Consider the following 16,734-nt stretch of genomic DNA (forward strand, 5'->3'; position numbering starts at 1 on the left):
GGATTAAACCAGTTGATGTTTTAAACTCTTCTCAGTGATTCTTGTAAACTTCTTCCTCTTCCTTTAAAGATGGAAGCGTCGATTATTACAGGACAAAAACCACGGTGACTTTTACTCAGCTGCTGATGAAGGACGAGGCCTAATATCACCAAGCTAAAAGTCTCTGAGCCGCCAGCGTCACTGAGGAGAAAAAACACATTTTAAACACATTCACTGTTCATGTTCAACTTTACAGGCTGTTTGTGAGCTGCTCACAGCTAAACACACACAACAAGAAACACAACTGGAAACACACATCATGTTGTAGAGACACTGAATAGAATGAATTACGTGTGATTTATTTTTCTTTGTGGTTTTACTGAATCAAATAAAACAATGTGAATCAGTTTTATATGTGATGGACATTTCCTGCTGATGTAGAGCAGCACAAAAACCATCAGCTACTAATCCTACCAGACAATGATTTTTTCTGTTACCATGACGCTGAGTTCATGAAGTTTGTAGATTTAAATGTATGTTGACTGAGACTGATTGTTTTTTATTATATATTTCTATAATTATTACCTAACTGCTGTTTCTTGGAAACTGGAGCCAAATAACACTCATGACTTCATTTTCGTTTATTAGTGATCATTGATTGGTTCATGGATTGTTTGGGATTTGATTGGCCGTGCACATTCCTGTTCGACGACACATGGTTGTATGGTTTCAAGCTGACACAATAAAATATAAAATAAACATGACCTCATGTTGAAGACCATGTTTTTTATTTGGCAAGTCTGACTATAGCAGGTGACAGCAGGTACGAGTCGTTTTGGCTGCTGGGCGGAGTGATTTCAAAAGCACAAGTAGTTCCAAGTATTTGCTTCATGTGTCGTAATGTTACATAATTGTACATGATTATTTCAGAGCGTGGTGAATGTGCAGGTCACAACTTGTCCACCTCCATTGTGTTCACTGGGCAGCTCACGTCTCTGCCCCGCCGATCTCAAAACAACATGCACCGATAATTAAAGGTGATGAACCTACTGCTGTGACTATAGGGAATACGGCAATAGGAGAATTTGCCAAAATGTTGAACTATCCCTTTAACACATCATCACCCAGTTCACAAACCAGTTCTGCTAACATGAAACTGTGGTCATTAGATGTTAAACCGTATTAGTTTGATCCCAGTCCGGTAAATGTCTGAGACGAGCTACGGTTAGCATGGCTAACACGGAGCTAACGGGCAGCTAGCCGCTTCAGCAAAGAGAATCGTTTTTTCACATTAACTCTACTAACTTGGTCGTTGACGGTCTCATGTTCTTCGGTCAAAACACACAGGAGGGCACACAGGGGAGTAACCAGTGCTCTTGTGGAATATACAAAAAGTTCAATAAGATTTAGACTCATTCAGGAAAAAAACTGAAAACTGACTAGGTTGACTATGTAGAATTACCAGAACAACAACAGAAAAAGAATTCCAGCAGTCGATTGCCAGACCGTTGCTAGGTAAAACAGGCCGTTGCTAGGGACAGGAGGAGAACTAAGCAGGATATTCACCATCAAATCTCTATGGCAAATGACTGAAATCCTTAAAGAGGAACTAAACCCCCAAACCACTTTTTTCTGCTGAAAACAAATATATTTGGGTATAAGGTAGTGTTGTCAGTTGATTCTGGTCCAACTTTTGACATTTTAGTCAAAATATTTCAATTTGGTGTATTTTGTAGTAAAAATGTAGAGTGACTGCCCTCTATGGGTTGAAACACGGCTATTACAATCGAATTTTTCTATTGGCTGAGATGGAGGCAGATGACGTTTTGGAGGCAGCTTTCGCCAATCAGCACCGGCTGCTGCCTGCCGCTAACGGTTGCTAGGCGCTCTAGCTGCTCTGCTGTGGCTAACGGCTGCTAACAGCTGCCTGAACGGGAGTCGTTAGTGCGCCCGGCGCTAACGAGCCGTTAACGAGCCGGCGGATCGGCTGTAGATGCTGTGTCACGGCTCTGGCGTCCTCTCCTAGTAGTGTCTGCGCTACTAGTGCTGAGTCGCTCGTTAGTAGCTCGTTAGCGCTAGCAGAAGTGTCGATGTGTGTTTATTACTTTTTTTTCTCTTTTGTGTGATTTCGCGGGTGTGAATGGGGCGCAGGGGGGAGGGGGGAGGGGGGATCGGAGAGTGCTCAGGAGTCCCGCCCATAATCAAGGCATTTTTTGAATTTCAAGCTTAGAGCACGTCATCCAAAACTGAGGGGTTTAGTTCCCCTTTAAGAGACACCACTGAACTCATATTCAGTGTGTACAATAGGTTATAAACAGTAGAAACTTTGTGTTTTTGCATGTAGTCACTCACCTCAGATAGCCTAACTGTGGAACATCCTGGAAAGACATTACAATCCGATCGCAGAGCGCCTAGCTCTCCCCGCCACAGAAACAAACACTTTTTTTCTTGTTGTGATGATTCTGTCCAAAATATCTCCAACTGTTTATATTTGTAAAGAAGACGACTGATTCTCGGAGAAAACGGACCAGATTTTTTTTCCCTCCGACTTTTCCCGAGTGGTTGGATGAAGCTCCGACATGAGGTGGCGTGGCGTTCAATTTCACGTTTTCAAGCATAGATACTGACTAGATGTGGCCTTCTGCTTCTCAGCGTACTGTGGCCGCTTGGCCGTGCGAGTGAGCAGTGGGTAGACAGAGAGGAACAGAAGGGACTGGACACAGCGTTGCAGTGAAGCCCACTTGGGGTCTTTTATTCTTAACAGGTGGGGGGTGGGGAAGGGAACTGAAAAAAGGGGTGAGGGACGACAAACAACTGAAATCTTCCTCGGCTTGGTGGCCGCTCAGGGGGCTCGGTACTGGCTCTCCTGGTCAGAGTGAGAGGGAAACAAAAGAGACCAGAGGTTAGTGGAGGGTGAAGTTTCCCACTGACCTGTTTGCTTGCTCCTCAGTGATTTCTCCTCGTGCTCCTGCTCTGTTCACTGCTCCAGTCCAGCCAACCTCTCCTCTGCTTCTGCAGGGTATATGAAGGCTGGTAATCACCTGATTGTCCTGTGGATTGCTGACACCTGGGGTAGTACCGCCCCCTCACCACCCCTCCCCTCTGCCTCAGCTGGCTGATGGGAGGCCCTGTGAGGTGCTGAGCATGAGCAGGGCTCTCACATACCCCCCCCCCTCAGCTCCCCACCATCCGGGGGAGCGGCGGTCCACCAGCAGTCGTCCCTCCTGGACATGGCATCAGCATTTCCGTGTAGCCTTCCAGCCCTGTGTTCAACTGTAAAGCGGAAATCCTGCAGGTGCAAAAACCAACGGGTTATTCTGGCATTTCTGTCTTTATTGTTGGCCATCCACTTTAATGGAGCATGATCAGTGACCAACGTGAACTCCCGCCCCAGTAAATAGTAACGGAGTTTTTCCACCGCCCACTTAACAGCCAAGGCCTCCTTCTCTATGGTCGCATAATTCTTCTCATGGGGAAGCAGTTTACGGCTCACAAAGGTTATGGGGTATTCAATCCCTTCATGGATTTGGGACAGGACCCCCCCCCAGGCCTACCATGGATGCGTCTGTCTGCAGTACAAACCTCCTCCTGAAGTCTGGGGTATGGAGCACAGGTTCGCTGCAGAGGGCTGTTCTCAAAGCCCTGAAGGCCTGCTCAGTCTGTTCCGTCCACTTCACCTGGTTGGGCGCCCCTTTTTTCGTCAGCTCATTGAGGGGCCCTGCTAGGGAGGCAAAGTTAGGGATAAACTGTCGGTAATAACCCACTAACCCCAGGAAGGTCCTCACCTGACGTTTGGTCTGGGGTTGGGGCCACTTTGCAATAGCGTCTGTCTTCTTCACCTGTGGCTTGACATTCCCTCGCCCCACAGTGTACCCCAGGTAATTTGCCTCCTCCAAGGCCAAAGAGCACTTCCCTGGGTTGGCTGTGAGTCCTGCCTCGCGTAAGGATTGGATAACTGCTTCCAGGCGCTGCAGATGATCTTCCCATGAGATACTGTGTACGTGCCGTTCTTTTCCCTATAAGAGGGCACGGTTGCTGGTCTCCAGTGTTCGGACGCGTGCTAGTGCAGCAAACAACAAAAGGTGCCCAAGGCGAGGGTTTGTGCTAAAAAACACACATTTATTATAACAAAATACACAATACCTCTTTGGCGGATGGGACACGAAAGCACATAAAGACACGGTCAAAACTGTATGCCTTCGACCAGCACACCTGGCACTAATTGTCCTGGCCCTAAATACCCCCGCGACCCGGAAGCGCGTGACGCCACTTCCGGTGTCAACGGAGGTTACAACAATAAAACCCGCCAAGTACAAACACCAAAATAAAAGCGCAAATATGGCTCCTACACACCGGGCCCCAAATTGCTTCTGGGAGCAACCAGGGCAATTTATAAACATACATACATAACAGGAGCCATAAACAAGCAAACAGTAATAATCAATGTTCAGTCAAGAAGCTGTGGTGGCGGGATGGCAACCCGCAGCCCCAATGGCTCCGGTGGCAGACCGGCAGCTCCAGCAGCTTCCGCTGACGACGACCCGCAGCCCCTATGGCTACGTGATGAACGGCAGCTTCAGCTGGTGGCCCCAATGGCCACGGTGCAGACCGGCAGCTCCAGCTCCAACTGCTCCGCGGTGACGACCCGCAGCCCCTATGGCTCCGTGGACGACCCGCAGCTTCACTGCTCCGCGCCGCAGCCGCTCTGTTGCCGCCGCGCCGCTCCACCGCCCCGCTGCAAGTGCAGATCCGCAGCCCCAATAGCTGCGGTGGCAGCCGGAAGCTCCGGCAGCTCCGTTGACGGTGACCCGCAGCCCCTATGGCTACGGCCACGGCAGGTGTATAACGATGTCATCTATCTATGCTGCAGCATAGTCTTGATGGGGCCGGAGGACCTTGTCCATGAGCCTCTGGAACGTGGCTGGGGCTCCATGGAGGCCAAATGGGAGGACTCGATACTGGAAGGCGCCATCTGGTGTCGAGAAGGCGGTCTTCTCCTTTGCTTGCTGAGTGAGTGGCACCTGCCAATACCCTTTGGTCAGGTCCAGGGTGGAGATGAACCGGGCCGGCCCCAGCCTCTCGATCAGCTCGTCTACACGGGGCATAGGGTACGTGTCAAACTGTGATATTTCATTCAACTTTCTGTAATCGTTGCAGAACCTGATGCTCCCATCTGGTTTCCCCACGAGGACTATGGGGCTGGACCAGGCACTGTGCGACTCCTCCAACACCCCAAGGTCCAGCATTTTTCTCACCTCCTTCCTGATGGCTCCCCGTCGTGCCTCTGGGATGCGGTAAGGTCGCAGTCTTACCGTTTTCCCTGGCTCCGTACATATGTCATGGGCGATAAGCGTTGTCTGGCCGGGGGTCTCTGAAAAGACATCTTTGCTTCTGGCCAGGAGCTCCTGGACCTCCTGGACCTGTCTGGAAGACAACTGATCACCCAGTCTCACAAGGGTTGTGATCTGGGGGTGAGTGGCGGCCAGGACACTGGTGGGGATAGGGACCGGTTCGTGCCAGGGCTTCAGCAGATTGATGTGATACAGTTGCTGGCCCTTCCTGCGACCAACCTGTCTGACCCGATAATTTACCGGTCCCATTTGTTCCATTACTTCATACGGTCCCTGCCATTTTGCCAAAAACTTGCAATCGTTAGTGGGGATCAACACCATCACTTTGTCTCCCGGCTGGAATGTTCTCACCTGCGCCCCCCGGTTGTACACGTGAGCCTGCTGGGTTTGGGCCCGTTCCATGTGTTCCCGCACCAGAGGCCAGACTTGAGTCATTCTGTGATGCATTTGTTCCACATGTTCCACGATGCTGCGCTGAGTGGGGGGTTGTTCTTCCCAAGCGTCTTTGGCCAGGTCCAACAGGCCTCGAGGTCGGCGTCCATACACCAGCTCGAAGGGGGAGAACCCGGTGGAACCCTGTGGGACCTCACGGACAGAGAAAAGAACATATGGCAGCAACTGGTCCCAGTTTTTACCATCCACATCTATTATTTTGCGTAGCATATGCTTTAGTGTTTTGTTGAATCTTTCAACTAATCCATCCGTCTGTGGGTGGTAGACAGAGGTTCTGATCTGTCTTACCTTCAGGAGTTGGCACATCCTTTTCATCACCCCAGACATGAAGCAGGATCCCTGATCTGTCAGGATCTCTTCTGGCAGGCCCATTCTACTGAAGAGCAGGAACAGTTCCCTAGCCACTGCCTTCCCAGTTGCAGTGCGCAGGGGAATGGCCTCAGGGTATCGGGTGGCATAATCCAGTATGACCAGAATATAGCGGTGACCCCGGCTAGATTTTGGTAAGGGCCCCACTATGTCCATACCAATCCTACTAAATGGGGTTTCGATAATGGGTAGAGGTATGAGTGGATTTCTGCATGTTACCTTTGGGGCGTTGGTTTGGCACTCGGCACAGTGTTTACAGTACTCCTCCACAGCTCTCTTGACCCCCGGCCAGTAGAAGCAGCTGAGAATCCGTTCATAGGTCTTCTCTCTCCCCAGATGCCCCCCTAGGAGGTGGGTGTGGGCTAGATATAAAACTTTTGAGACATATGTTTTTGGGACAACCAACTGTTCACACACACTTCAGCATTTTTCTGGGAGACTCGATACAACAGTTTATTTTTCACCATGAAATGTGGAAAAGACACTTGACTCACCCCCTCCTGTTTTTGGCCCTCGATCACTTGGACATCCCTCCAAGCCTGGGCCAGATTGGGGTCCTGGAGCTGCGCCGAGCCAAACCGGCCCAACCTAGGTCCTCCATCCATTTCAGCTTCAGGAAATTGCGAGAAGCCTTCATCTGACCCTATATCCTCCAGGGGCCCCTCCTGCACTGTGACCGTGGACTGATCATTGACACCCTCACCGGCGTCGTCCTCACTGGTCTCGGCTGCACTGCCATCGGGGGGCTCACCTGCCAGCGCCGGTTGGGTTATAGCCGATCTTTTGGTCTCCAGGGGTCGCTTCCGGATCCTCCCCTTGGGTTTCCGGTTTCTTCCTGGCCAGTAAAGCGAGAAGAGGGGGCTGTCTCGCCCAACCAGGACAGGGACTGGAAGTTGTTCGACGACCCCCACCTGTAGAGTGAAGGGGCCCCGTGGCGTGATCACCTTGATGATGGAGGTTGGATACCTCCGTGTTTCCCCATGGATACATGACACAGGGATCTCTGCTCCCATCGTTGTGCTGGCAAATTCAGGTCCGGGGCCGGTGCTCCCTCATGGGCCCAACAGGTGGTGAGGTGTTGGCAGTAGAAAGCTTTGCCTTCAGAGGTTCCCGCTGTGGGCATTGATTCCTCCCGACCGGGGCACTCTCGGGCGAAGTGTCCTTCCCTGCCACAGGTGAAACATCGGGTACGGCAAGTGGTGGGGCTCGTTGGGCTGTCGGTCCAGCCCATCCAGGGAACAGTCGGCCTGCTGGGGGGCTGACCACCTTGCTCCCCATCTCCCTCTCGCCCTTGATTTTGGGATTAGTTGAACGGTTACTCTCTGACCGCATGAGGCCCCCCATTACTTTGTGGTTCTCCAATAGGGCTACCAAATTGTCCAAAGTGGGGGCCCCCTGCTGGGCAACATACCTCTTGGTGTCAGGGGGCAGTCCCCGGAGGCATCGGTCAATTACCACCCGGTCCACAATCGGTGGCCCGGCCACTTCCTCCAGCCAGCTCCGGGTGAAACGTAGTAGGGTCATGACTTGGGCCCGGGCTGGAAGAGCGGGATTGTAGGTCCAATCATGCACTCTCTGCGCTCGGGCTGGAAGGCTAAGTCCATACTGGGCCAAAATGGCGGTTTTTACTCGATCATAGTGGGCAGCGTCGGCTGCTGAAAGGTCGCGGCAGGCTTTCTGTGCTTCACCAGTCAGGAAGGGCATCAGGATATGCGCCCACTCGGCTCTTGGCCAGCCCTCTCGCACGGCAACCCTCTCAAACAGGGCCATATAGGATTCAACGTCATCATCCCCCGTCAGCTTGGTCAGCACATCCTTTGGCTGTCGTTCCGGGGGACCTCTTCTAGCTGTTAACTTGCACAGTTCGGTTACAGCTGTCTGCAAGGTGGCTTGGGTTGCCAGAATGGCTTTCAATGTCTCCTCCATGCTCACACTCAGTCTACCCACAGATTGCGAGGATCAGCATGCCCACATTCTCCACCATATGTGGCCGCTTGGCCGTGCGAGTGAGCAGTGGGTAGACAGAGAGGAACAGAAGGGACTGGACACAGCGTTGCAGTGAAGCCCACTTGGGGTCTTTTATTCTTAACAGGTGGGGGGTGGGGAAGGGAACTGAAAAAAGGGGTGAGGGACGACAAACAACTGAAATCTTCCTCGGCTTGGTGGCCGCTCAGGGGGCTCGGTACTGGCTCTCCTGGTCAGAGTGAGAGGGAAACAAAAGAGACCAGAGGTTAGTGGAGGGTGAAGTTTCCCACTGACCTGTTTGCTTGCTCCTCAGTGATTTCTCCTCGTGCTCCTGCTCTGTTCACTGCTCCAGTCCAGCCAACCTCTCCTCTGCTTCTGCAGGGTATATGAAGGCTGGTAATCACCTGATTGTCCTGTGGATTGCTGACACCTGGGGTAGTACCGCCCCCTCACCACCCCTCACCACCCCTCCCCTCTGCCTCAGCTGGCTGATGGGAGGCCCTGTGAGGTGCTGAGCATGAGCAGGGCTCTCACAGTACGTCAACACGGCGGCCATCTTGGTCAGGGGTTTCTGACCATAGACATATAAACGTCTGAGCAGCAGTCAGACCAGTCAGACCCTGTACAACACATCTCAGTGTATTTATGCATGTGGGTGTGTGTCTGAGTATTTTTTAATACATAAAAACAAAAATTATAAAAAAAAAATCTATTTTTTGTTGTTGTTGTTGTATCATACGGAAGCTTATTGCATTCATTCAATAAAAAAAAATACAGATCCTGTTTTTCTGAGTAATTTTTTCTGTTTTTCTGAGTAATTTTTTTTAAAATCAGTTTTTCTGAGTAATTTTTTCTGTTTTTCTGAGTAATTTTTTTTAAAATCAGTTTTTCTGAGTAATTTTTTCTGTTTTTCTGAGTAATTTTTTTGGATCAGTTTTTCTGAGTAATTTTTTTCCTGTTTTTCTGAGTAATTTTTTTTGGATCAGTTTTTCTGAGTAATTTTTTTCCTGTTTTTCTGAGTAATTTTTTTGGATCAGTTTTTCTGAGTAATTTTTTTCCTGTTTTTCTGAATAATTTTTTTTGGATCAGTTTTTCTGAGTAATTATTTCTGTTTTTCTGAGTAATTTTTTTTCCCTGTTTTTCTGAGTAATTTTTTTCCCCCTGTTTTTCTGAGTAATTTTTTCCCCTTGTTTTTCTGAGTAATTTTTTCCCCTTGTTTTTCTGAGTAATTTTTTTCCCTGTTTTTTTGAGTAATTTTTTCTCTACTTCGAAATCTCGCGATAACTACGGAAGCCGGTGCTTGGCCGCCGCCGCCGCTGCTCTAGTGGGCACCGGGGTCTGTGAAGCAGGTTCATGAAGCCTGGTTGTCCCGACATGATTCACTCACAACACTGCGGCTGTAACGTTATGTTGTGTGTGTTGTAGCCTACTTTTCGGCTACAACACACACAACATAACGTTACAGCCGCAGTGTTGTGAGTGAATCATGTCGGGACCAGAGCGATTGCTGGTCTGGACAACCAGGCTTCATGAACCCGCTTCACAGACCCCGGTGCCCGGCCGTAGGTGGCTCACACACCCAGGGAAGGACATCCTGGCAGTGAGGGTGTGTGAGCCCGGCCGCCGCCGCTGCTGCTGCTGCTACGGCGGGGGCGGCCGGGCTCACACACCCAGGGAAGGCCATACTGGCAGCATAGTTAAGAGGAGAAACTTTCTGCTTCTAGTTTAGGAGCAGCGCAGCGGCTCGCGGCTGCAGCTCTGTTCACTTCATACACTGACTCCATTGTCAGTGTATGAAGTGAACAGAGCTGCAGCCTTATGTAGCTGGGTTTTGATTGTTTTTTTTGTTTTTGTTTTTCCGGCTGGATTGACATTATTAACCCTTGGGGGGCATTCATTTTTAGCCCCAACTCAGTGCCAATAGTGTACTTGTAATTTTTTTGTTTTTCCACCATTAGACATTGATCTAGTAGGAGGGTTATAGGATGGCGCTTATGCTACCTGTGGAGGAATGATTAGGGAATACAGGCTGGTGTTTTTGTTTTTGTCTATGTATGTTATATGTATGTTAGTTAATGTCTTTTATGTTGGATGTATGAATTCAGGCTCCACTTTTTGTTTTTGTTTGTCTCTGTTCTTTTCCCAAATTAAAGTATGACAAGTTGTAGTATCGGAATTGCCACCTACAACTGTAATGGTTTAGCGAATTTCTCCAAAAGAAATTAAATTTTTACTTGGCTGCAAGATAAAGAAAATGTTAAAATTTTCTGTTTGCAAGAGACGCACTCTCAGCCAGAAAATGAATCTCAGTGGAGATCAGAATGGAATGGGCCTATACATTTTTGTCATGGCCTTAGTAATAGAAGAGGTGTTATGATTTTAATTAAAAAGGAAGTACAGCACACAGTTAATTCAGTTTTAACTGATAAAGTGGGAAGATGGATTATGTTAGATTTAACGGTAGACAGTCTACGTATAAACATTATGAATATATATGCTCCTAATGAGGATAATCCATGTTTTTTTTGAAGAAATACATAATGTTCTATCCGCTCAAGAAAATAATCAAAATATCATAGTTGGTGACTATAACACAGTGTTAGATGTAAGTAAAGATCGTACAGGTATGCATACATTTAATTACCATCCTCAAGCACTGATAGAAATTAAAGAACTTATAGCATCTTTAGATTTGGTGGATATCTGGAGGTTTCAGAATCCAGATTCTATTAGATATTCTTGGCGGAGAGGACAACAAGCTAGTCGCATTGATTATTTCCTCATCTCCTTTTCCCTACTACCCATGGTCTCTAAATGTAACATTGGTGACCGCTTTAGATCTGATCATGTAATTATCACACTCCAGGTCACCACAGCAAAGTATCCATGCGGGCGTGGCTACTGGAAATTTAACCAGTCTTGTTTAAAGGACCCAATCTTTGTTGAAAAAACTAAAGAATTTATTGAGTATTTTTTTGAAGTTAATGAAAATTCCTCTAATCCGCATAATGTTTGGGAAGCATTTAAGTGTGCTTTTAGAGGTCACGCTATTAAGATAGGTTCTTGGAAACAAAAAATGTACTTGATGAGGGAGAAGACCTTAATTGGTGAAATAAATGAGCTGAATAGTAAATTGGATGAAATACAACAACCTTCATCTGAAATGATTTGTTTAGTTAAGGAAAAACAATTGGAACTGGAAAACCTATATTCTGAGCGTGTCAATGGTATCATTAATAGAGCAAGGGCCAACTGGATGGAAAAAGGTGAGAAATGTACTGCCCATTTTCTGAGGTTAAATCGAAGCAATGCAGTTAAGAAAAATATAATGAAGTTATATACGACGGAAGGGGTTTCACTTATGGCGCCACAGGACATATTGCGTGAAGAGGTAGATTACTTCAGAACAATATTTTCTTTGGAAAAGGAGCCAGAGCCACTCGGTGGCCAGAATGTTAATATATTTTTTCCACATGCTTGTGATTATGCACTTTCGGTACATCAACAACAAAGTTGTGAAGGTGCAATTTCAGAAGAAGAACTGTTAGACGCTATTAATTCCTTTTCCTCTGGTAAATCACCAGGGATTGATGGAATTCCTATTGAGTTTTATAAAGTATTTTTTGAAGAAATTAAAAAACCTCTGTTAGAATCTTTTAATTTTTCCTATAATCTAGGGTTTTTGTCTGAGACACAAAAAGAGGGCATCATTACGTTATTATTAAAGCAGGATTCACAAGGAAATTATAAAGATCCGGGATATTTAAAAAATTGGAGACCTTTGACACTTCTCTGCGTTGATACACGAATATTATCAAAATGTATCGCATTAAGAATAAAAAGAATAATTGATCAAATAATTAAATACGACCAAACAGGTTTTATTAAAGGGCGTTTCATTGGTGATAATATACGGCATCTCCTTGACACTATAGAATGTTATGATCAAGAGAAAAAACCTGGACTTTTATTTATTGCTGATTTTGAAAAAGCCTTCGATAAAGTAAGATGGGACTTTATCCAGAAAACACTTTGCTTTTTCAATTTCGGGGTAAGTCTTGGGTGAAGGTGTTATATAATTCACCAACTAGTCGAATAATTAATAATGGACATCTATCTAATCCCTTTACCCTTGCTAGAGGAGTTCGCCAGGGGTGTCCACTGTCTCCATATTTATTTTTATTTAGTATTGAAATCTTAGCCAATCGAATTCGAAATAATCATTGTATTGTAGGTTTAAAACCATATGATCTCGAAGCAAAAATAACTTTATATGCAGATGATGCCATCTTTTTTCTGCATCCAGAAAAAAGCTCCTTACACGCTTTGATTGAGGATTTAAAACTTTTTGCCAGATTATCCGGATTAGAGCCTAATTTTGAGAAATGTACTATCATGAGGATAGGCACATTGGCCCTCATTTATCAAACTTGCGCAGGATCTGGTGTAGATTCTGGTGTAAATATCAGTGTACGGCAAGTGTCACGTGTGATTTACTAAAAGTGTGTACGCTGCTGATTTCGGCGTAGAACAGGCGTGGTGGTGATAAATCCGGCGGCTGAAAATGAGCGTCATTTAAATGTCCCGCCCCGATATATTCCTGCTTTAGAGGCGTCGCCCTGCCCCTTTTACGACATGGAGACACGGAAGACGGCCAAGAAGAGACTTTACTGGCGTTACCGCGTTGAACAGGGAGAGGGCGGCAACATTAAATATCTGGACATTGATAGATTGATAGATTTTGTGATTGATAAGCGTCATCCCGGTGGATGGAGGCTGCAGACGCACGTGTCACCGACCACGTCAGGAAACCCAGCGATCTAATGAAATGCTCCTGCAGTTTACTAAACACAAGTGACTGAGGAGAAATCATAGGCATATTACTGCTGCGAACGCGACTTTATGACCATCAGCACCGCTGGCATGGTTCGGCTGATGGAGGGATGTGAAACACCGGCCCGATGTCCCGCTGACAGGACCCGGTGACGGGGAAAAAAAAAGAAAAGAAAAACACTCCGCCGAGATCAGCTGGACCTGGACAGGTAGCGGAGCCCCCCCCCCCCTCCGGGCTCCGGTGTCCGGCAGAGAGAGAGACTGAGGAGCCGTCCGGTCATGCTCTGGTGCTGCAGATGTTGGAAGTTTGTGTGTGTGATCTACAATAACAGGTCTGTCTGTCATTGACTGTTGACACAGCTGATTAACGAGCATCTGTCACATCGTGGTTTTTAATTCATCTCAGTTGCCCAAAATAAAACTCGAGTTATATTTTCAACACGGACTTGGTTGTAGCGTTTCTTTTTTTTTTTTGGCTACTTTTTATATTTTTATCAATATAAACAACAACAACATGTGGTCCACATGGCTGCGTTATTAGACTATGGTTTAATAATCGTTCTGACACAGCAGCACTCGTTCCTGCATGTTCTACGCTGGTTCCAAATGTGCGTACACCTGGTCAGAGCTGGCGTGAGATTTGTGCGTACTGTACGCTCACGCTCAGATTAATAAATGCCGATCCTTGCGGTGAATTTGGTGTACACCCATTTTTTTGGTGTACGCAAGTTTAATAAATGAGGGCCAGTAAGAGGAACAGATTTCAGTTTACAATGCCCTGCTCCAGTTAAATGGAGTAATGGCGCCATTGATGTACTTGGCATTCATATTCCTGAAAATCCGAAAGATCTAGTCAAAATAAATTATGAACGAAAAATAGAGAAAATAGAAAAAGTATTGCAACCGTGGAGAGGAAATATTTTGTCCCTACAAGGAAGAGTAATATTAATTAATACGTTGGTAATTCCCCAGTTTATTTATTTGATCATGACACTTCCCTCTCCGGAAGCATCCTTGTTTAAATTTATTGAACAAAAAATGTTTAAATTCCTTTGGAACAATAAGCCTGACAAGATTAAAAGACAGTATGTATATAATTCCTATGAAAATGGTGGATTAAATTTGAAGAACATTGTAGCCATGGATCTAGCCTTGAAAGCATCTTGGGTTAACAAAATCTACCACAATACTCATTGGAGAACAAGCCAAACGTTAGCTACAGTATACACGTTTTTTGAGTGTAAATTGTTTCCTTTTTTTCAGTTGATGCCGCAACATGTGGACTGGCTACTAAAAGAACCACTGGGTAACCTTTCGCCATTTTTTAAAGATGCAGTCAAAGCTTGGTTAAGTTTCCAGTACTATCCCCCAAATTCATTAAACGAGATCCAGTATCAAATAATATGGATGAATTCTTCACTGTTAATTAATGGAAAACCTTTCTTATGGAAGCATTTCCAGAGTAAAGGAATTATTTTTATAAATGATCTTCTTGATAATGCAGGTAACTTTCTTTCATATGAACAGTTTAATAAAAAATATGGACAATTATGTGACAGTTATAATTTTAATCAACTGCTTTCTACAGTGCCATTAAATTGGAGGAGGAAATTAAAAAATTCTAGTAACAATCAGCAGGTTAGTGCCCCAGTTCAAAAAACTCTTAAATGGTTAACAAAAATTAAGATAAATAAAATGATGTATAATTTTTTCTTATTTAGCAGATGTCTGTCTCTTTTTCCACACGCAGCCTGCTCCTTTTGGGAAGATGAGTTTAACACTTTGATTCCCTGGAAAGATTATTTTAGGTCCATTTATACAAGAACAATTGATTCATATTCTAGAATTTTTCAAATTAAGATTTTCTATAGAATTACCGCCACAAATAAACAATTAAATATTTTTAATATTAACCACTCTCCATTATGTAAATTTTGCAATGAAGAAGTGGAGGATCAGTTACACTTATTTTTTTATTGTACACATGTAGTCAGATTTTGGTTAGACATTCAAAAGTGGCTAAGACCCAAAAATATTCACTTTGAATTTACACCACTAAATATTTTGTTGGGAGTACTGGAGATAAACTGCCCACAGATTGTGAACACCATTATCCTGTTGGGGAAAATATTTATTTTTAAGACCCAAACAAAAACACTTCTGAATTTGGCTTTTTTTAGAAATAAAGTGCGATGCCAATTTCTTTTGGAAAAAATTATCGCATCCAATCAAGACAAGATAGAAATGCATAACAAAAAATGGGAAAAACTTACTTTTGAGTGAAGGTATACTAAGTAGTTATAAATTTAGTAGTTTCACATCCTTTTTTTTTTTTTTTTTTTTTTTTTTTTGTTCTTGTTGTTGTTGTAGTGTTTTGTGTGTTTGTCTTCTGTCTGTTTGTGTATTGGTCAGTGTATTGTCGGTTTATACATTGTATATGCCTGTTCCCATTAATAAAAAAAAAAAAAAAAAGAAACAAGGAAAATTAATGTTTAACTTCCTGATGAAGGCTTGATACCAAAACGCATTGAAGGACTGTGTTTTTAAGTTTATATGACCATGCCATGAGGTGCCTACATTCCTTTATCAAAGTATTTATTAACTTGGGTAAAACAAATGTAGTTTTCATATCATTATCCAAACCTGCACATACTTTTTTTTTTTTTTTCAAGTTGTCTCACTTCTTTTTTGCCAGCTGGGGCTCCACCTTCCCCTCCAGGCCCATTTTTTCCAGGATTGTTCTAAACAAGAGAGAAGTATTGACAAAAGGTAAACACACTAGATCATATAAAAAATATGTAAAGATTCATCAGTGACTTCTTGTGGAGTTTTACTAAAAAGCAACTGGACTTCTTCTCTTGCTTGAAGATTTAATAATAAATAACCAAAACCATTAACTACCTACACCGAGACAAACTTTCAAATTCATATTCAAAGTGTTTCACGCAGCTAAGTTGCCTCGTATGTGAACACCTGCAGTCCCTCCACTCTTTTCCGTGTTTTCTCCGTTGATGGTTTAATAGGAACTTTTTTTAATGCAATGAAAATGATTTGATTTTGCCCACAACATGCTTTCAGACAAAAGCAGGGCACAAAAAACAGCAGTGAACAATGAGTCTGTACTTCACAGTTCTTCTACTGTGTAATATTTTAAAGTGGGAGAAATAAACAGCAGTAAAAACACCAGTCTCTCCACTCAGATTATAACATCGTGGAAAAGCAAAAGATGATGCAGGACAACCAAAGTTCTTTAGGCTTTCTTTTACTAGGCATCAGGCCATCAGACATAGACACACACAGGGGGAGGGGTACAAGACGCTGTTCCTCATATAGACTTCCTGGATGCAGGGTAAAGCTGGCAAAGCCTAGAGCTCCCTCTAGGTCAAGACTAAGCAAAGTCAGGATACTACATTCCTCCACAGATCATGTGACCTCCTCCCCTCCCCCCACTTCCTGTTTAGAGTTTACTTTCACTTTTGAGCCAGCGTCTTTCGTGGCAGTTCTTTTTCACCTGTTAAGGTAAGGTAAAAGTTAAAATGTTTGATCGCTGATCAATATGGGCTGTAACTGCCTATCACTAATTACAGACTGTTAGATGGCGTTTTCTACATAACTTCCAGTGTTTTAAAATTCTTGTGTGAATGTGTATGTAGTAGGCTGTGTCTCCCAATATGTGTCCCCTGTGTTCCTTGTTTTTATCATGTAAAGCACTTTGAGCTGTCGTGGGCATGAAAAGTGCCGTACAAATAAAGCCTGATTGATTGAAATGTTCAGTTTTTAGCCT

At 44.9% G+C, this 16,734-nt stretch overlaps 1 protein-coding gene across 1 annotated transcript in view; it reads right to left on the minus strand.

The window, feature by feature from the left end:
- LOC146980466 (endosome-associated-trafficking regulator 1-like) overlaps nt 1-16,734 on the minus strand; it is a 537,750-nt gene that overhangs the window by 191,088 nt on the left and 329,928 nt on the right. The window lies entirely within an intron of this gene.

Source organism: Trachurus japonicus, chromosome 9, assembly GCF_045865225.1.
Source record: "Trachurus japonicus isolate A0001 chromosome 9, Traja_1.0".
In the NCBI taxonomy this organism is placed as follows: Eukaryota; Metazoa; Chordata; class Actinopteri; order Carangiformes; family Carangidae; genus Trachurus; species Trachurus japonicus.